The following is a 22,992-nucleotide window of genomic DNA, read 5'->3' on the forward strand; positions in this document are numbered from 1 at the left end:
GGAGAACGTCCACACACATCGGCCTGATAGCGCACGTTAAAATCCACAATAAATACATAAATAATTAAAAACCCCTAATACACGCACTACACGTGCAGCAGGCACACCCAAACTGCAGGCTGCCAAACAACTGCACCCTCACTCCACACACAAATCAAAGCACCTCCAAGTCCCCGACCCAAATCACCCTCAGGTACCACCCCAAAGCATGTGATACAATGCCATTCCAATTCCCACAGACCCATCAATAACCCTCGCCCTCCTTTACTCCACCACAGGGTCCGATCCAAACGACGAGCTACAGGACACCCCTACCAGCACACCTGCAAAGAGGGCCAAGACCAACGGCCAGAGACCCTCCACCTCAGCTGCACGCATCAAGACACGGCAGCAGCACAAATCAGGTGGCAGCACAGAGGAGGGAACATCAACAGGCACCCCAGCAGCCAGCATGGCCACCACACCACCACCACAGGTCCCCCCAACGGATGCCACAGAAGGCACTGCCTCTGGTGGCAGCAGCACCATAGGTGACACCCCATTGATGGCAGCATGCTCGGACACAGAAGACGGGGATGTCGAGGTCAGATCCATCCATGACCTGTCCCAATCCCCCTGTCTGTCCCATCCCGTACAACATGAGGATACCACGCAGGTGCAGCCACAAGACGACGACTGGCCATCCCCCCCAAGCCCTGTGGCAAGGCAACATGAGGACGACAGCCCCTCTGTGACACCACCGCAAATGGCCATGGCCCAGCAGAGGCAACAGTCCCTCGACAAGTTGATCGTCCAACAGCAGCAAATGGCCACACTCCTCAAGGGCCATGCCGATGAATGTGGGGGCACCAAGGCAGACATAGAAACATCAACAGAGACACTTAGGGCAGAAATGGAGAGAGGTACAGAGACGCTAAGGGCACAAATCGAGAGTAGCACCGAGAGCCTGAGAGTCCAAACGGAGAGTAGCACCGAGAGCCTGAGAGTCCAAATGGAGAGAAGCACCGAGAGCCTGAGGGGGAAACTGCATGCGACGTCCAAAGACGTATGTGCCGAACTTGCCGCAGTGCGCCGTGTGCTCACTGAGCTCTCGCAAACCCTTAGGGACATGCATGGACGTGAGCAGGCAGACACATCATCCGTTGCAAGTTCCGTCCAGGGCAGCCCCCAACGTAGATCTGGGAGGACCCGGCGCTCCACAGGCAGGGGTGCCCCTGATACCCGCAGAGGGGGCATGCAATAGCGACAGCCCACTGACAATGAGCATCTCTGGACACTGGTATTCGGGGGGGAGGTAGGAGGGTGGAGGGGGTGTGTTGGGCTCACTTGGGTGGCGGGTCGATAGGGTGTTCAACATGATATCACATATGCCATAATAAGTGCACGATCAACAAATGAGATGTGTGGACATTGATCTATGTGTACTAGGCCATCATAGGCGTATAGTCCATATTGTGCATGTCCCAGACACACGCAGTGCCACGAGTCCCGTGTCCATGTATCAGCCACCAGGCGTGAGTGCTAGAAGCATACATCAATGAGATGCTGACGGATGTCACGGGCCTCCGGTGCCTCGCAGACTCCATGAGGTGCTGCCACATCCCCACCCTCATCATGACCATCATCAGGTGCTTGCAGTTCTGCGTCAGGGGGCATGGGCACATTTCTACGTACGCACATGTTGTGGAGCATGACACATGCCATGACCATCTTTGCAACCTTCTCATGGCGGTACAGGAGTGCCCCGCCAGACCTGCTCAGGCAGCGGAAACGAGTCTTCAGTAGGCCGAATGCCTGTTCTATGACTACACGGGTACGTGAGTGGGCATGGTTGTAGTCCTCCTCATGCTGGTCCCGTGGGTTCCGGACTGGTGTGAGGAGCCATCTCTTCAGTGGATATCCAGCATCACCTGTATGTGGACGAGAAACGTAGGATGTGGAATGCCATTGATACGTACGCACACCCCCCCCCCTTCCTGCCAGTACATTGCCAAATCACATACCCCACATCATCATGCATGCAATGAGACTCACCGAGTAGCCAGGATCTGTTCCCTGCGTGTCGCTCCATGTAGCGTGGAATGGTAGAGTTCCTCAAGACCATGGAATCATGGGTTGATCCAGGGAATCGGGCACAACAATGCGTAATGATCCTGTTGGAGTCACACACCATTTGTACATTCAGGGAATGAAATTGTTTTCGGTTGCGGTACTGGGCCTCCATGGCATGTGGGACGACCAATTCAACATGGGTGCAGTCGATGGCACCAATGCAACCCGGTATGCCGGCAAGTGCATGGAATCCCACTTTTGTGTTGGTTATTTCCTGCTCCGAGCGTGGTAGAGAGATGTAGTCGTCTGCGTGCTGCAGGAGGGCATCGAGCACTTGGAATAGTGTCCGTGAGAACAGTGGCTGAGAAATGCCATGCAACTGTCCGACTGTGTGCTGGTAGGTGCCAGTGGCCAGGAAGTGTAGTACAGACACCACCTTCAGTAGGGGTGGGATGGCGGTTGGGCTATCTATCATGCTGACTAGGTCAGCCTGTGTCATGTCCACAATGGCGGCTATGGTGTCCCGGTCCAGACGGTAGAGGGTGTGGATCTGCTCATCAGTGAGGTTGAACGGATGTGCTCGGAGGCGTGGGATTGCGGGCTGCCTGCGTGGTGGTAGTGGCTGTGCTGGTGGGCCTTGCTGGCCCTGCCTTGGCCTCCTCCTCCTCCTGCGTCTCCTCCGTGCGGCTGGTTGTAGTTGATGTTCGTCTTCCTCTTGGAGTCGGAGCACTTGCAGTGCTATCAGGTCCCCCAGGGCCAACATCGCGAGTCCTGCCGGTAGCATTTCGCTGTGGTTGTGGGAGGAGACTGGCTGTGCAATTTATGTGTTTCCAGGCTGTATGGCCTCCACCTGTGGTGATTGATTCCACCTGTGCCAACTGCTCTCCCCTTTGGCCGAGCATGTCCCGCGCACGACGCTGCTAATCGGGTATTTGTATCTTGCTATTGCATTCATGTATTTGTACCCGATGGCCGTGTAAGATTGGTTGATATGTTCATTCTGCTGTGGTCCCATTGTTTCCCATACTGTCTGTGCAGTCGCGGACAGACTTGTGAAGGGTCAGTGGAACGTAGTACTCGAGTAACGGTGGGCCCTCATGCATCACTGTACTGAGTTGCAACGACGGGCGTGGCTTCCCATTCGTGGGTGAAGGCAGTTGCCATTTTCACGCACAGCCGCACTCGATGGAATAATTAGTGATTTCAAACGGCCACAGATGCCTTTTCGACGTGATGTTGCAAATGAGGAATTCGAAGGGCGGCGCTTTCGGTTTCCGGCTAGCGGCGAGGAGATGCCCACAGGTCTGTCTGCAAATATAACGTTCTTTTGTTCTATGTCCTTGAGACAGGGCCCATGGCGAGGGAGCAATGATTGATATGAATAGTTTGGGATGCGCAATAGCTACGTGGGCGATGAGGCCGGGCATTCCCAAATACATGTTACTTCACAACACTGGATTTACGGGCTGGGGCACTGTGGATTTAGCAGGCTGCATTACGCACAGACTCAATGGATGTTTCTAATGTCATGTGAGTAATTATTCAGGCGTTTTGATTCCTGGATGAGGGTATGATGAATGGATGCATGGGCAGGTGATTTGATGCAGAGTTTCCCTTGTACAGGGCTTCTTGGGGTCTATCCGCCTCCCCTACGCTATGTGATGCAGGGCTGCCATAGTGGGCCCATCGTCTATCTGGCCTTGTTGAGCCCTCCCTGTCTCGACGCGCACTCAGCCACTTGTGTCCATGCACGTTAACATTCCCCTCTGATGGATTCTGTTATGGCAGACGCATGCACAGGTACACTCGTTTGTGATGTTGTTTACACCTCGATATAGAGAGTTATAAGTCGCAAGTGGTTTTGGGGTGGTGATGATCCTTTGGAGTGGGCTAGCATGCATATGGCTGTGGATTTCGTGTGCTCATTGAAGTGAGTTGTTCGTATGTGGTTCTGATGGCCATTCTGTTCTTGTTCTTTTCTTTTGGTTGACAGGTATCTCCTCCCCTTTTGCCACTGCCATCTGTATGCCACTCCTGCAGATGGATTTTACTCCCAACACCTGCTGCTTCGTGTTAATCGGTGGAGCAGCATTACGATCTTATGGGACGATCGCCAGTGGCCCACATGCCCTTACGCAGTACTGGTGGCTCGGAGCAACATTTCGGCCTTTCAGCTGGACTAGTGCCTCCACATTGGGACGGCCCTGCGGTTGTGTGCGCTTCCATGTAGCCTTTTCGTACGTGAATGTGGCTCTGTGTACCATGCTGGAACAGGGCGTCACACAAGTGGTGGATGGTCATTTCTTGCGGATGCAGCCCTCAATGGTGAAATGTGTTTTTGAGTTCGTGGCCTGATGGCTGTATGGGCTTGGTGATTTAGTTGTGCATTAAATTTCTGATCGGATTTGGCCCGTGTAGCGTTTTTCTTTGCAAGTGATGTGGCATGTGCCTATTTGTGGGGCGATGTATTGTGAGGAGATCTGCATTGGGTTCCTGCTTCGGGGTTTAGTTGCGTGGTACTGTACTGGGCGCGTTTGCCTACTGAGCCCGTGAGGTCAGGGATGGGGGCTGCCAATATGACAGTTTGAATGTTGTCATGCTCAGGGGCGGGGGATTGGGTTTTGTGTAACAGATGCCGGTCAGCCAGGTGGACTGGTGGAATGATGTGATTCTCGGTATATTGCTGGTCACAGGTGCCTGTGTTTGCGTGTGTTTCTTGGTGGGGGACTGTGGTCATGTCCATTGGAATGGCTTCTGTATTCGTGCCATCTGTGCCCTGCAGCTCCCATTGGCACCTCTTGTGTTGATTTTGTTCGTTGGCATGCATGGGTGCTTTGTACTTTTCAATGGTTGCATTGTGACTTCTTTGCACCTACAGGGAGTTGTACTTTGTGGGCAGGGAGCGGTGTACAGGCACTCAGTGGGGCCGTTTACGGTTGATTCGCGATGCCGTACTTCTCACCATGGCGGAATGGTCCATTCCGCCATGCCTGATGGCGTTAGGTACATGTCCGCTAGGGTCGGAATTGGCGTACCGTTGCACCATGGTGGTGTTTGCGGTTTGGCATGGCGCGCGCGCGCGTGCTTAGTGCAGTTAGCGTTGGCGTTCACTACGGTGTCGCTAATGGCTTCGTACTTTGCGGTGACGGGTCATAGTCGCACCGAGCGCTATTCGATGGCGGTATTGCATTTCCGTCATCGTTTTCCCATTTCCGCCAGGGTCGTAATGAGGGCCTTTGTCTCTTTATTCTTTTCTCACGTATCCTTTGCTCTTCCTCCAACCTTTGCTGCTTATGTCTGTCTTGATCATTGGCTGCTCCTGGGTTGCGATTGAGCTGTCTTTCTTGCTCTTCGGGATATAACTGTTCTCGCCTTTGTCTGTCTTTCTTTCTTATTCTTTCATCTCTTAACTCCTTCTCTTTCCCATTTTTCTGTACTTCGTCTATCCTTTCCTTTTGTTTCGCGTCATCAATGCCTTTAGCATCAAGTTTCAATAAAATGTGCCCTCCCATCCACTTGTTCTTTGCGAATGCTATCTCATCAGTTGTGTCTTCATTTCCCTTCCATCTCTTCCCTTCTCTCTCTTTGTCGAGAGGTGCACTTGTCTGTGCCTGATCCCTTCTTTCATCATCGTGTCTCCCCTTGTCCCTTGGGACTGTGGAGGTAATATCCTTATCCCTATCTTTCCCTTGATTTTCGTCACTACTTTGCGTGGGTGACTCATGCCGGCTTGCTATACCCCGTGGCTGCTTTAATCTCTCTCAGCGGGTATAATCCCTCATCCTTACTTTTTTCAACTTTCGTTTCGGATGGGGCGGGTGGCGCATTAGGCGTCTCACCCCCCTCTGTCCATACATTAAGTATCCAATCTATTGGCGGCTCCTCTTTTTTTCCCTGATCATACATTTTCCAAAGGTTTAGAACAGCGAGGCGTTTGTCTAGCTTTTTGCCTGTGTATGTGACATGCAAATATGTCATCATGTGTTGCAAGACCGCTTTAGATAAGGACCCACCTTGTGGCCATGGCATAAACATCTTGTGGGCGGTTCCTTTAACCCATTCTGTACTATATTTCTTTAGCTTGGGTGTGTTTCAGCAACTGTTTGCATAAGTGTGTCAATGGAGTTATGCCCTCCATGCTCAAATCTGTTCCTTTTCCTCTTGTATAACACTTGTCAACACTTTCGCATGGCTTAAACAGTTCCAACAATATGAGCGTGCACCAAACACTGCAAGCTCCAATCCAAACTTTTCACAAAATGTTATACCTTCTAATTTACTCAAAAACATCAATTCATATGTGATTTTATCTCAGCTGTTAAATCACGTAAAATTTAAATCAGTTTTCTCAAGGAAAATTTTCGATGTATGACATCACAACAAAAAAACATGTAAGACAGACGCTTGACAGACTAGACGAACACCAGCTTGTCACGGGTATCTCTGCATCTAATCATTACCCCTTCATAGAGTCTAAACATACCCCTTTCACAACGTCTTTAACCATCATGGTAGTCTAATTGTTCCCCCTTCAGCTGGGACTCTGGGTACACGTTTCTTCTAGCCGATTTTTTTAAAAGCATAGGAATAAGGCGTATCCTCTCACTTCTCGGGCGTCCTGCCTGGTAACCTTTATTTACTTAATTATTTTTGAGTCATTATCCCCTTATATATCTATATATGCATTCTTTTCTAATTCTAACTATATTTTGCTTTCCCACCTCCCTCTGTTACCTTTTCCCTTTACTTGTTCTAGAGCATGCACTTTTGCCAGAACCCTTCGTTTTTTTTTCACTCACCGTTCGCATGGTTCCTCTCTAGGTCCTCGGGATCACTGCCTTTGTTACCACCTTCTTTGGCTTTTCACCCACTCAGCTGCCCGTAGGAATGGGAAGGGATGTGTGGGGAACACGGGTCCCTTCAGACCCTGGTCTGCAGTATTTTTTTACACTGCCACTGTCTACGGGGAGCTTCACGGTCTACTTGGCCGAATAGCAAAGGATTTGTGATATTGCCGAAGACCTAGAGTTACTTTATGTCGACGGTCAATGTGTGTCTTATTCTAATCACTAATCGATAATCGATAACCATCCGATCTCTGCTACCAAGTGTACTCCAGAGACCCCCGGATGGCCCATAGAGCCGAGGTTTGTTCCGAAGTACTTTACGATGAGATAGTTGCACCCTTGAGATGGATGGGGGTGCAGATTAAGTACTCCAACACCAATCAATAAGGACAACTCAATGGTTTGGCAAAGGGAGTCTGTATAATGACAGGTACAAAAAACGGGGAGTCATGGAAATCAGCAGTGATGCGATCGTCCTTCTCGCTTCAACTCCAACTCCAACGAACTTCATAAAAATCATAGCATTTATACTGAAAACTCGTCATCACTGACGTGTAACACTTAAAAGTTAATGTGCATTTCTATTGGTTAGGAAAAGGTAATGTTAATTTAGGTACTATATCTGTATATGGTAAAGGTGTGAGGGGATTTGGTAAAACACTGTCAGGTGGGCATCTAAGCCCTTCCTTCAAAATGACTACTGCAGACATCACTAAAAGTATGTCGTCCTATTGGTTCTATTAGCTATAGGACCCTAGATTATTTGGTCGGTTATGATTGGGTTGGCACCAACGCCATGCATACATTCCCACTTTGCTTAGCAGCATGCAGAATGGTCAGCCAGGTGCGAGGTGCCCCCTAGTTACCTAGCCTTCCTCCAATTAAGGTTACCATCAATCATCACTTCAGCAACTATGTGTCAATTATTTTACTGTGGTTGACCTCGAAACTGCATCTTCTGTCTGGAAAAGTTCTGATATCTCTGCCTGGGCAGATGCCAAGCGTAGGTGTGAACCCGTGCTTCTTCTCGTTCGGCTGGTCATGTGCTACCCACACCGTGAATTTGTCTAGTTTCTCTTAATTTGTGCATTTAATTCTTATTCAGCTTGCCACCTGCCTAAGCCTCCTTATCTTGGCCTTTCAGAGACAGGATAGTCTGTTCTTAAGTTTCAATTATTTGTAGCTACTGTTCGTTCCTTCTATTGGTATGATCTTGGCTCTCCTGGCATGAGTTGCATCTGCTGAGTTTTGATTCAGCCGTCTCTTCTCGTTTTGCTAGAATATGAATCTTGTCTTGTTTGGCCTCTAGTAACCTGGGTTGATTCAGCTTTTCGTGCAAAGTGGAATCGCACTTATAATACTGTGCTTCGTTTTGAGGTAGATTATGTATAATGGCGCTTACCGCACTTTTCTTCTACTTACCATAGCAAGACGCACTGTTTTGTTAGCTGGTTTTATATCTTCATCCTGCTTACAGCTTAAACTTCTTTGTATTTCAACATCGTTCTCCCCTTTTAGGTTCACAATATCTTTATTCATGGCGTTTCATCTCTGTGTGTCATCCTCGGGTCGTCATTTCTTCTATCTGTGAGTCTGTCCGGGCCCTCGTGACATCACCATTCATCTTCCATTAAGGCCTTTTTGGTCTCTTCTGGGACAGTATAGAGGCAATCTTCATTTTGTCTCATTTGCTGGTAGGGTTTTCTCAATGGATACCTTACTGTCCATGCTTTTCTGGGTATTGGGACTTCAGTAGGCGTTTTTCTGATAGGTACTGGGCAGAGTCCTACTGCGGCTTATTTGCTCGTCATACGCCCCATATCTTGGTGGGAACGTTCCTGGTACTTAAAAATGGGCGAAAATCATCTGCATCAAATGGAGCAAAAAATTGATCTTTTGAAGGAATAGTGTGCTCAGAAATATTATTGTCCCGAGGGTTCAGACATGTGTTTCTAAGCATACGTTGGTCGATCTTACAAACATTTCCTATGCACCTTACCATTTTTATCCTCTTTTTTACACATGTGAAATCAGGCAGCAGGGCACGGCTATCTTGCGATAATCTTATCCGTTGCCGCATCGGCCAAGGTAGACTGCCCTGGCGGCACTTATTCATATGGCCCGCCCCTGAGGCTGACATCACCAAAGCTAGTGATATTCTCTGCCTATCTCCAGAACGTTACTAGGCAGCGTAGCCAAACGCACCCACTCATCACCTACGTGATAACATTAGTTGACTCAGAACCCGGAATATCAACACACATCATCTCACAACACAGCACGTCCCCATTTTGAATTTAAAACCATACTTTAAAGGAAATAGCAAAACTGTACATTTTTTAAAGTACTTTTATTTCACAATAAACGCTCCGAGAACATCCGGCGATTGCCATAATCAAGCAAATGGGTAATTTTTTTCTTCATTCTCGATCCACAAATGTTTGTCATGAGTCACGCAATGTTCCTTTTGGGTATAAAAAGCGCATTGGACGCAATGTGAATCGCAAGGTTGTGGCATCAGCTTGGCACTAGGCCACCGTAAACGATGTCAGGTTGCTCTTTATCACTGCTGCCGCTTAAGGGCATATTGGCCCGTGGCGATCGTCCCAAAAAAGAGTCGCTGATATCCAGCCATTCACGTGTATCTGCAGCTGCCGGTTGAAAACCCCATCAGTTGGTATCTGGAATTGATGACAATCGCAGAAAGGCAGGATGTACCTGTTTAAAAACGATAACAGAAATGTGTCTCAGTAGCCGATCTTCAGTACAGTTTATCATTTTACCCATTAATTCGGCCCTGTGTTAAAACTAATGATGAACATGTACGTGAAACAATGGGAACTCAAAAAAAACAACGTGAAAAGTAGTCGTCAATTTACTTCAAAGGTTACTGCTATGCAATATGTTCACCTCGAAATGGGATGCTGATGCTATAATCAGGGAGCAAGCTAAAGGCACGAAGAACACATAGATGGAATTTTAATTAAATATTACACGTGTGTGGAACCTGGGGGAACCCACTAGTGGAGTACACACTTCTCGAAGCTGCACTGCCCAGGAGCCCGGGACAAAGCCAAGTACACACACAGGTTGTATTTGCGTGTCGTTCCAATATGACAAAAACAACAACCGGGTACAATGTAAGCCAGCAATAACGGTCGATGAATGATAGGTTGACAGGTTGCTCTATAAAATCGTCGAAAGTTAAACTTACTTAATATTTAGCATTTCCATTCTCTCAGCGTAACGGAGACACTCCGTTCAGGTCAACGAATTTTCATAAAATGAAATTACATGTTCCTTTGTCCAGTTTTGGAATGGTGAACCTTATCATATTTGACAGTGTTACATCCCTCCCTGCAAGCATTCCTTTTGCAATCCTCCCTTTGTTTCAAGGTCAAACAACAATTGAACCTTATACTGTGTACGATGCATGGGTTTGCTGAGCTCGGAAACAAAATTTCAACGGTGCTGACCTTCACTCACAATGGCAGCCAATAGCCCTTCAGACCAGAGTGGCATTAGAAATATTTTTTCAAAAGATATGAATTGTTTGCTACCATTTACCAATGCAGGCCAAATTTCTACGGATTTACTTTGTTCCTCTGGAGAACTTCGCACTCTCCCAGCAACTCCCACAGCCAGGCCACACCACCTGTCAGCTCAGCGCATTTACTCTTCACACGCAAAGCATGTAAACATTTTTTGCAAGCAGCAAATCTCGAGCCCTGACAAAATGTGCTTGTACGAGAATGTCAGAGGAAGCCCTGCTGCAACTGCCTCCAGCCAGGCCGCGGTCCCCTGACCCCATAACTGCAGTTATGTGTTAGAGGCCTATAATTTGCACACATGTCTTTGTACTATCCCACTTTGCGTCACTAGCGAGGTGAACGGTGTGGGGGTCTTGCCACCTTACAAATACAGACACATAGTAAATATGTAATAGTAATACTTTTATGTTATACTGCAGATGGTACCAAAAACAACTGCAAGTTAAGTGGATTCACACATGGTAAAGTATCACTTGGTAAGGAAACCTTCACAACAATAGATATAATCTACCATGCAGGAGCAACAACCAATGCATATCACTACACTGCAAATATAAAAAACAATTGTGGATGGGTCAAATGTAATGATACTAACATTACTGTGAAACATAGATTACCAGCAAATCTTGTAAACGCTTACTTAATATTCTTAAAACCAAAACTTACTAACTAATCTGTGTATGAACTTAAACAAAACTTGACCTTCAAAACTATGACCAGTTAAAAAACGTCAACAAGTACCTAACTGCCTCAAGATTCTGCAACATCCAAACAAATAAATGAATACCATTAAAATGAAACAAGAGATAAACAGTTACAATACGCCAACAGGTATCTAACTGCAACAATACTACCACCACTTCCACATCAAAAACCATACACATATTCAATTCCTCCTATTGAACTCAATGAAAGAAATGTATTGTACCACAACGTAGAAAGTTTTTTTTTTAATCCAGCATGGATGTTTTTCCCACACACCCAATGATTTAATCAACAAACACAGGAACTGAGCAAATTGCACAGTACACTGGTTTGAACTATAGTACTTCTAAAGTGCTAACTATGAGGGTCTACAAAATACAGAAATATCTTCTATGCAATGCAATACTCATTATAAACTACCTACACTAACATGTTTTTTCTTTTATCACAGTGATTGAAAAAAAATGTCTGCTCGAACTACCCATGTCATGAAAAAACTGCAAAAAACAAGGGGGTTCCTGGGAGTCTCTCTGCCAGACATTAGTCCTGGTTACAAGAGCCTTACCCAGATTCTTTAGCTCACTACCTTTCACAGAGGAGAAATATCCCAATCATATCAGTCTTTGTCCTGCCCAAGGGCAGTCCAGCACCAAAATGCTAGACAATTCTCCTCTAAACAAGAGAACCAACAGCAACCCCACACACGTGTTTCGGTCTGGTTGGACCTCATTAGTAGTGTGGAGCTGTGCCTCTCTCAGAATAGTGAGCAAGGGGTCCACGTCTGGATTCCCCTAGTAACTTAGGATGAGACCCAAAGTTACCTAAATATGCAAAAGACAAGGGGGATCCTTGGAGTCTCTCTGTCACACATTAGTCCTGGGTGCGAGAGCCTTACCCAGAATCTTAAGCTCACTATCTTTTACAGAGGAGAAATATCCCAATCATATCAGTATTTCTCCTGCCCTTGGGCAGTCCAGCACCAAATTGCTAGTCAATTCTCCTCTGAACAACAGTACCAACAGCAACCCCAGACGCGTGTTTCGGTCTGGTTGGACCTCATCAGTAGGGTGGACCTGTGCCTCTCTAAGAATAGTGAGTAAGGGATCCACGTCTGGATTCCCCTAGTAACTTAGGGTAGGAACCAAAGTTACTTAAATATGCAAAAAACAAGGGGGTTCCTGGGAGTCTCTCTGCCAGACATTAGACCTGGGTGCAAGATCCTTAGCCAGATTCTTTAGCTCACTACCTTTCACACAGGAGAAATATCTCTATCATATCAGTATTTGTCCTGCCCAGGGGCAGTCCAGCACCAAAATGCTAGGCAATTCTCCTCTCAATAAGAGTACCAACAGCAACCCCAGACACGTGTTTTGGTCTGATTGGACCTCAACAGTAGGGTGGAGCTGTCCATCTGTAAGAATATTAACCAAGGGGTGCATGTCTGAATTCCCCCAGTAAATTAGGGTGAGACCCAAAGTTACTTAAATATGCAAAAAACAAGGGGTGTCCTGTGATTGCTATTGGTACTCTTCTTCAGAAGAGAATTCCCTAGCATTTTGGAGCTGGACTGCCCCAGGGCAGGACAAAAACTGCTATGTTTGGGATATTTCTTCTCTGTGGAAGATAGTAGATAAAGACTCTGGGTAAGTCTCTCGTAACCAGGACTAATGTCTAGCAGAGAGACTCCCAGGACCCCTCTTGGTAATATGCATGGAAAACCTGCATACAACCACAAAAAGTCAAATAGTAAGTATATAATGATTGGACCAACAAACACCACAGCATAACACACCCATTCAATCAAACACCTCACCATACACCACAATCCAAAATGTTTGCTTCCATGGCTATCTTATGCTGCAGTGCTTCTTGACAAACACTACAATCTTGACTGCATGGCCTGGCCAAAACTCTTCATACAGCCTCACCAAAAGAAATACTAAGTATATAATAATTAAGCTCACCACCACCACAACATAACACAGCCATGCAAACGAACACCTCACCAATAAATACAACCGAAAATGCCTAGAGTCTTCAATACCAACATTCTGAACACAATCCAACAAACTAAGACACATCATGTCACTGTCCTATAAACACTAGTACACTACTACCAATCAGTACACACATTTTTGAAAACATATCCCATAAGCAGCCCACATACTACAGTCAAAATCTTTGGTAACATGGGTGTGTTATGCTGCGGTGGTTGTAGCCAGGGCCTAGAGTCTTGGGGTGCCGCGCCGAAGGCCTATGGCACTTTGGCCATGCACCCAAGACTCTAGGCCCTGTGTAAAACCACCAAAGCATAACACACCCATAGAAAGAAACACCTATCAAATAACCACAACCCAAAAACATAATACATCCACCTCAAAACCTACCCACTTCAATTAACATTCTAAAGAATTATTACAACCAACGTACAAACTCTTCAATACATACCCTCTTCACCCAATGCTCTTCTAACGACCCAAAATCAACATCATAGTAAATGAAAATAGCCAGTAGTGCGCCCAATGTTTATTATGTCCGCGGACCTTCTCCCACCTAAACAAATACAGCATTTGACCCATCTCTTACTCCCCCATCCTCCCCAAGTACTCATACACACCAACACACTCCCCAAAATTGGATTTATGCTCACTTCCAGCGCATGTCCGTGCATCCAATATGGCGTGCGCATCGAAACAATTTGACGCACCTCACGCCTCATCCCAGCCAATCAGACAACACAAAGCGAACAGGAAGTGTGTCCATGGAGCAGACATAGATATCACACAATTTTTTGCCTCACGTTTTGTTTGTTTAGAAAAAACTACTGTACGGATTTACACCAAACTAACCAAAGCACACTTTCAGGACCAAGCCGCTGCTCCTGCCACAAATTTGATGAAAATCCGTCCAGCGGTTTGGGCTCTAGGTGCGATAGACATTTTTCCCCATTATGTCTATATACTTTTTTTGCAAAGTTTGGTGAAGATTCGTCCAGGGGGAGTGAAGTTATAAGCTGGCCTAAAAGTGCTCTCCCTATGGTTATAGCAACTTAACCATAACTACATGGCCAAATATATATATTATAGAGGGGGTCCCAAAACGTCTTTTTTTTTCAATAGACTGAATGGGGGGAAAACTTTGCGCACGGCTACAGGTGAAACCACTGGACGGATTTTGACGAAATCTGCGGCAGGTACAGGGGCTTGGTCCAAAAAGCGTGCTTTTGTAAATTTGGTCACCATCCGTGCAGTATGTTTCTTTATAATTATCAAAAAGTAGGTCTGAAATAATTAGTGATATCGATGTTCACTCCGCGGTCACACTTCCCTGTTCGGTCGCCGAACAAGATACCGATTGGCTAAGGGGCTGGCGTCATGACCGCAGACACGTGACGTCTCTGCCCATTGGCTGCTGCGAGACGTTTTCTGCGTCAGATGGTTTGGATGCGCCCGACATCTTGGATCCGCGGAAAGGGGAGCAACAACCAGCGTACACATGCTTTTTTCATTAAACTATTTTGCTGTGTCACAGAGCATTGGGAAAGGTGTGGCAGTAAGACATGGGTGATCAGTGCATTTGTTCTTCAGTCGTCATGAAGTAATTTCTATGGACACCTTGTACGCACAGTAAATGTGGGGTGTAATAACGATAGCACGTCAGTCCATGTAGTGGGCAGGAAATTTGTAACATTTCAGTCCATGTAGTGGACAGGAAATTTGTAACTGTTGAAAGCACACGCGTATTGGTAGGCAACATTCAAATTGACAACATTCCGTGAATGCATTATTTTTTCCAATGGCTATTATTATATTCATCGTATTGGTAGGCAACATTGAAATTGACAACATGTCGTGAGTGCATTATTTTTTCCAATGGCTATTATTATATTCATTAGTACGCCGCCATGGGTGGCACATGCTACGGTGGTTGGGGCCAGGGGCTAGAGTCGTAAGATATGGGTGATCAATGCATTTGTTCTGGGGGGCGGTCATCATGATGTAATTTCTATGGACATCTTGTATGCACAGTACATTTATACCTACTTAATGACGTATTAATGACGTATGTTCTATGGCCTCCTTGTACGCACAGAAAATTAGGGGTCCAATAAGTCCAGTATTTCAGCCAGTGCAGTGCACTGGGGAATTTTTACATTTGTAAGGACACGTGTGGTGTTAGGGAACATTGAAATTGACAACATGCCGTGAATGCATTATTTTTTCTAATGGCTATTATTATATTCATTAGTACGCCGCCATGGGTGGCACATGCTATGGTGGTTGTGGCCAGGGCCTAGAGTCTTGGATGCATGGCCATCGGCCGAAGGCCTTACTTCCAAGACTGTAGGCCCTGGCCACAACCACCGCCGCATGTGCCACCTATGCATACACCCGTAGTGTTGCATTTTGATTGGCAAGTTGTGGGGAGTGCGTGCAGTGTTGGGTGCATGGCCGTAGGCCATGCACCCAAGAACAAAGTGGTAAGTACTAGACTTGGAAGACACTGCACACCCATCCCATGTAAGATCCACAGACATGTAGCTAGGAGTGAAGCCTCTGGGCAGACGCACTGAAGGATAACACACCTACAGAATAACCCCCACTACCACACATCACTGAGGTGGTTGTGGGGAGACCCTGCACTCTTGGGTGCAGGGCCGAAGGCCATGCACCCAATAATACACTTATACCTACTTAATGACGTATGTCCTATGGCCTCCTTGTACGCACAGAAAATGAGGGGTCCTATAAGGCCAGTATTTCAGCCCGTGCAGTGCACGGGGGAGTTGTTACATTTGTAAGGACACGTGTAGTGTTAGGGAACATTGAAATTAACAACATGCCGTGAATGCATTATTTTTTCAAATGGCTATTATTATATTCATTAGTACGCCGCCATGGGTGGCACATGCTATGGTGGTTGTGGCCAGGGCCTAGAGTTCGGATGCATGGCCGTCGGCCGAAGGCCTTACTTCCAAGATTGTAGGCCCTGTCCACAACCACTGCCGCAGGTGCCACCCATGCATACACCCATAGTGTTGCGTTTTGATTGGCAAGTTGTGGGGAGTGCGTGCAGTCTTGGGAGCATGGCCGAAGGCCATGCAACCAAGAACAAAGTGGTAAGTACTAGACTTGGAAGACACTGCACACCCATCCCATGTAAGATCTACAGACATACAGCTAGGAGGGAAGCCTCTGGGCAGAGGTACTGAAGGATAACACACCTATAGAATAACCCCCACTGCCACACATCACCGAGGTGGTTGTGGGGAGACCCTGCACACTTGGGTGCATGGCTAAAGCCCATGCACGCAAGACTGAAGTCATAAGCAGTGGAGTTACAAGTCAATATGGGTGTGGTGGATTGTGCTAGTTGTGTTGATGCCCTAGTGTCTTAACTTCATGGCTGCAGACGATGGTCCGAAAAGTAAATTTATAAGCAGCTAATTTACAAGGACCATGGTTTCCATATGCAGCGATGGTTGTGGATAGGAACTATACTCCTTGTACCTTGGTTGTAAGGCGTAGGTGGTAGGTTACTCACCGAAGATGGAAGGGCAGCCTACAGGCACTGCAGCATATTAGTACCATAGATTAGACGTGTATATTCCCATGTGTAGAAAATGCCTGCCAATATACTTACTGCTTACTTTGTTCAGAATCCACATACTTTTTTTTAATTGGCTATGGTACTTGGCGGAAGTATCACTTTTTCCATTTCTGTGATGAAAGAAAAAGGTGTGTTAGTGTTTGCATTTTTTGAAAATTTACTACATTGCATAATAGACAGTAAACTTTTGTTTTGTGTACTGTGCATTGCGCTCAGTGCCTGTGTTTGCTTTTCTAATCCTTGGGTCTGGGGAGAAAAATCCTTGTCGGATTAAAAAAAACCTTCATTTCCTATGGTACTAACTACTTCATTTTTTCCTTTCAGTGTTTGCTTCATCTTTCTGATGAATGTTATGTTTGTTGCCTTCCTGCCCATTTTGAACAACAGTTAGATACCTAAAGGCGTATTCTACCTGTGCATTTGTTTCCAATGATCTGTGATAATCATTTATTTGTGTCATTCTTCCATCCTGTTGGATAGTTAGATACCTGTGGGTGTATTCTAACTGTTTGTAGTCTTTCACATACTTTGTTGACAATCTTGAAGTACACATTATTTCGTAAATTTTGGCTTCAAGAAAATTAAATACGCATTTGTTAGGTTAGCTGGCAACCTCTGCTTTAGAGTTATGGTGCTATCATTACATTCAAACCATCCAGAATTCATGTTAATGTATGTAGTTAGTGACCTGCATTGGTTATAGCTCCTGCATGGTAGATTATTCCTACTGTTGTAAAGGTTTTCTTTCCAAGTGACACTTGACCGTGTGTGAATCCAGTCAGTTTGCAGTTGTTTTTGGTGCCATCTGCATTATAACGTAGAAGCATAAGTATTATGTAGGAACTATGTGATTGTATCAGTAAGGTGGAGCGATTGTCTGAATTGCAAATACTACATAATCTGCCATGGTTTGCATTTTGTACAAGTTGCTGAAATGGAATGCTCTCACTATTTGGTATGGAAACATACACAAATCGCTCATTTGGGATTTCATCCTGTATCACTTTGCTACAGAGAGTGCATGTATGTTTCCACATGTACGAAATTTGGAAGATTTAATTTACAGGTATGCTTTTGCTTTCTTCTATGTTTGCGGCAATTGATGAAACTTTAGCTTCTTTTCTTTTCTTTGCTGAATTTGCTGTTGCATTTCTGTTTCATTTACTTTTCTTTTACCACGTTTCACTTTATCTGGAACAGGGTATTGCTTCAGATGAGGGGTGTACAGTGAACGCCATCTATTGTATTCTAGAATGCAAGCAATATCAGCTTTGACTTTACCTGAATCAAAGTTTATTAGCAATAGACTGTCAAGTGTACGTAAGCGTGATAATGCTATGTAGCTCATGCCTTCCTTAAACACTGTGTTTCCTATATCTATCAATGCTTTCTCTAGGGTAAGACCTTGGGATTTATGAATGGTAAATGCATATGCAAGAGTTAGAGAAAATTTCTCTCTACGTACATCGCATGTCTTTGAAGAGAAGGAATCGAGCAATTGAGCGCCCTATCCTTTTCACTTCTGAAACTTTATCAAAGCGAATATTTACAAACTGAATGTTGCTATCACGTGGGTATGATTGAAAGCCAACAACTGTGCCCAGTGCTCCATTAACTAGCCCTTGCTCTACGTCAAGGTTACGTTTAAACATTACTCTACAATTTAATGATCATTTCAATATTTTTTCCAACCCAGCTGGGTTGGAGATTGAATTTTCTAAACTATTTAGTCTTGTTGTGGCTTGCTCACACGTGGGTACTGTCATACCATGTACGTCTAGTTTGTCTGTGGCGCTAATTTCTATTATTGCTTGCATTTCTTTCTTTAACATTGTTTCATTGAATTTGAAACAGCTTGCAATAGTTGGCATTAAGGCCATACAATTGACATTTTTGTGCGCTATTTGCTCCATAACATCAGTTGCACATGTATTATCGCCATAAAATGCATGTATATGCCGGTTTTTCAATACAGCTTGTGCTTCTTGCGATAATACACCAACTCTAATACTTTTTAAGGTGTTGGCATAAGTGAGATCTGCAGATTGCCGCATGTTCTCAGTTAATTCTCTGTATTGGAAATGTTGCCAAAGGTTAACATTAACTATGCTACCAACAGTTTTCCTAAGAGTTTGTGGCCTTAGGTTTTAAAAATCGGTTCACCTTTCACTGGTGTCAATTGTAGAAGATCTCCGAAAACGATAATGTGTTTCCCTTAAAAGAGTTCTTCGTTATTATTTTTAAGTGCTTCTTGCAATCTGAGATGAATCAAAGCCAACATTAGCTTGGAGACCATGCCCACTTCATCTATTAGTAGCATTTTCATTTTTTTCAATACTCTAAGTAATTTCATTGCAGCTTCTGCAGAAAGTTTGTAGTAGTCTAATTTATTTTGATGCTCTACTGGAAGCAGTAGTAATCGGTGTAAAGTCACACCGCCTATGTTGTAGGCAGCTAAACTTGTGGGGGCTGTTACAACAGTTGACAGTTTGTTGTTTGCAATTGTTGAAGGAACTTGCTGATGATTTTGATTAAGAATATTTTCCCTGATCCAGCTTCACCACTGACGTACAGCAGTATAGGTTTGTAATTCTGGCAGGTACATTCTTTATTTTCGTGTTGTACACCATGTACAATTTATTTTGTTACGTCTTCAAAAATGGTGCTCTGATTGTTGTTAAGTTTTGCTTGTTGTACAGTTAAATCTTCTGTATCTCTTGATACTGATACGTGGTGTTTTCTACTTCTGCCATAGCTTCTTCAGCCTCATTTGCTATTAGTGGTTGTCCTAATGGTTCTTGACTTCCTGTTACAGAAGTTTGACTACTGTCAAAGAGTCTTTATCTAGTTGGCCCTGAAGTAGTTCTTCCTGTTGCTGCTCATTGTGTAACATTGTTTTGTACTGCGTAAAGTTCACATTGGTGATAGTGCTTTCATTTGCTTTGAAAGCATCTTCATAGCACTCATAATAATCTAGTATGTCTTCCTCGTTTCTCCATGGTTTGAAAAGTTGTAACAGAGACATGTAATATAGTTCTTTCTGTTGAGGAGTTTTGAATGACAATTTCACATGATTAATTAAGCTTTGTTTGTTAAGTTTCACTAAGCTCCCTTCACAATCGTTCACTCTATATCTACGTTTGCTTTCATTGGGTTTTACATTATTTGTGTATGCAAAGTTTTGACCTATGTGGTATAGACACATGCTTTCCAGAGTGGTACTCCTGTTCGGATAGTATGTGTCCAGTAAATTGTTTTTTAGAATGTCTTGGCTGTTGCGATCATTTCTGGCAATTTTTTGTATGTCCTCATATGATTTTAGCACTCTTTTTCTAGATTTTGCAGGACCAAGACTGAGCCATACTATGTTGTCTGATTTTCCATACAAAGCAGTGCCGGTTTAACGATCTGCTGCTTCATAGGCCCCACATTCCCTATGAGAGAGCATTTTTATGCCTAGGCTGTACAATTTCTGTGATAATGTTTTGTCTGATGCTAGGTCATCCCAGAGGTCTTGAAGCTCTGTTTTTTCTGCTTTTGTTAAGTAGGCTGTAACATATCGTGCAACAGCAGTTGAATTGTCTGCAATGTACTGCACATCTATGTTTGCATTCCATAATAGGGCAATGATTGCATTATAATCAGTGATATATTTTGATTCTTCCCTTCTTTTTATGTAATACGTGTTTTTAGGTGATTTACCTTTAACACTATGTCGAACTGAAGACATGAAGTTGTGTACTTCACCTGTTTCTGTAACTGGTCTAGGAAAACCAAGGCGGCATTTGGTGTAATATTTATCTTTGTTTTTGTATTTGCCGCAACAATATTTGCCACATTTGTGTCTTTGAAATTGTAAAATCTGCCCATGCAGCTCACTATGTGTCTGTTGCGAAGGGATTTCACATGACATATTTTTGGGTAAACTGCAAAACAGTGCTATCACTGTCGTGCCCAAATTTCGGTGCACCTTTGATCCATAACAGCATGTGAATATGTGGTGCTCCTCTCGCTTAATATTCTTTTCTCCAAAAGAAGTGTTGCACTTCTCCAAGGGGAGGAACAGTTTTATTGCAAATAAAGTGTAGCATTGCAATGAAATGATGATGGAAATATCTTTAGACATTAACTGGATCTGGAGAGCAAAGTTCTCCAGGTGTTAATATATCTATGTTGTTTTTGTTGCCGTTTCCTATGCGTAGGAACTCATGTAAATCGTCCCATGCATATTCTGCACAACTTAGCGTAACAAACCAAGTTGGTGGTCCAAGGTTTCTGATCATGCAACGCATGTCTCTGTGCCGTCTGAACCAGTATTCCTTTGTACCATGCATGTTTGCAAACAAATTCGTTATACTTGGTTGTTAATCCGCAGCTTTTTCTTGTACTTTTTGTATTAACTGCGTAGCTGACATATTTTGAAAGTGCGTTCCAGATTTAAGAATGTGTGCAACTCCATAACATAGTGTTGCTAATTCACTTTCATAGAGTAGGTGGAATATGTATTCCACATTTTGTCTAAATCTGGGATCTTGCGAATACATTCGTAATGAGCGGTATTCTGATGCCCCAATCTGAGTGGGTCTATCATCGTATCTTCCACCTTTGCCAGTAGGAAATAGCAGCGGAAAAGCATGTGGTTCTATACTTTTTTGCCAAATACTCATTGGTTACCCTTTGGTTTGTCGCATTTGGTAAGTTTCTAGTGCATCATCTATGCTTTCATTGGAAAGCAATGGATGAATTGTGTAATGGTCCAAAAGAGTGGATACTGTAGTTGGATCCAGAAGTTCGAATTGTCCAGTTTCTGATGGCTCTTGAATTATTTCTGTTGTTTGCCTTAGGCTTTCATCAATATTTATTTCCTTGTAGTACTCATTATTGTCTTTTAGATATTGCAATGCTTGTCTAACTTTGTGTAAGTCCACTAATTGTTGCCAAATTCTTTTGTCCTTTGTTGGTACTCCATTTACCAAGACTATTAAAGATTGCTCTATTGAACGTTCCACTCCTAGAGTGTGTACATTTTCCGTTAGATCTAATGGCAAGTAAACTACTTTGCCACAAATGCCTTTCACCAATTCAGAGGAAGGTAATGTTTCTGTTTTTGGATGAAGGCGTATCATTGCTTGAAATGGGTGAACTGTTTGAATTATTATGCTCTCATACAAACTGAGCTGTTGCAGGATTTTTGGTAATGGAAACAATTCCAAATTATTTGTAATAGCACGTGAAGGAGTGTGGTTGTTGTCTAATTTTGCAGTACAGTAACTGCAACATATTAGGTGTTCAGTTATTTCATATTTGTTTTCAGCTAAAAGGTACAAAGCTAATTCAAACCATTTAGAGTCTTCATTCTTTTCTATTTTGTATGCTATGTCCACATTTTTTGTGTTCCTTTTGTAGAACATTCTGCGGCAACACACACACACAGGGTTTGGTACTTCAGCCGATGACCTTTTAAATTTTACTATTTCTTTTCTGTATGTGTGTAATAGAAGGTTGCTATGTGCAGAATTGCCGTTACTATGTTCTAAAACTGTTGCATTTTTTACGTGGCTCTCACTTCCAAAATACTTTTTCTGAATACGGTCCATTTCTTCTTGTAAGTATTTGGGTGTACCATGCAGAAGAGTGGTATTTAAATTGCCTAATTCTGAAGCTGGACTTTTTGCATGGTATATTTTATACACTAAATTTCTTACATTGGAATGGTGTACTGATATTCTTTTGATATCATGCAAGGTACTTTTGCATATAGGCCCAGAAATGCAGGCTAATGAATGTCCTTTTAGTCCTGTGTCTTTCCGCACTGCACAAATATCCATATTTTGCAGCACTTTCATTTTACTTTTGTCTTTACCTTTTACATATTGATTGAGGAACTAAACGTAAAGATTTGAAAGCTTTGTTTGGAATGTCACACAGTGATGTGCACGGCCATTTGTATACTGGACGGTGTGGTTCTGCTGAATCGAGAGGTAATTCTGAGTTTTCAGGAGATAGTTTTGTAAGCAGTGTTTCTTGTTTCTTGTTCCATGATGGTAGTATTGATTTTCTCATACCCTCGTCCACTGCTATGGATGGCAATTGTGTTTGTTTGATTATGTTTGTATGCTTCTTCATTAAAATATGGCTCTGTGGTTGTTGTGTGACTCCATTCACCACCACAAACATGAAAGAAATTATTTTTGTTCACATTCCGTTTATTGCTGAGTTTCTTTTGT

Source organism: Ambystoma mexicanum, chromosome 1q (genome assembly GCF_040938575.1).
Source record: "Ambystoma mexicanum isolate Mex_15411 chromosome 1q, UKY_AmexF1_1, whole genome shotgun sequence".
Lineage (NCBI taxonomy): Eukaryota > Metazoa > Chordata > Amphibia > Caudata > Ambystomatidae > Ambystoma > Ambystoma mexicanum.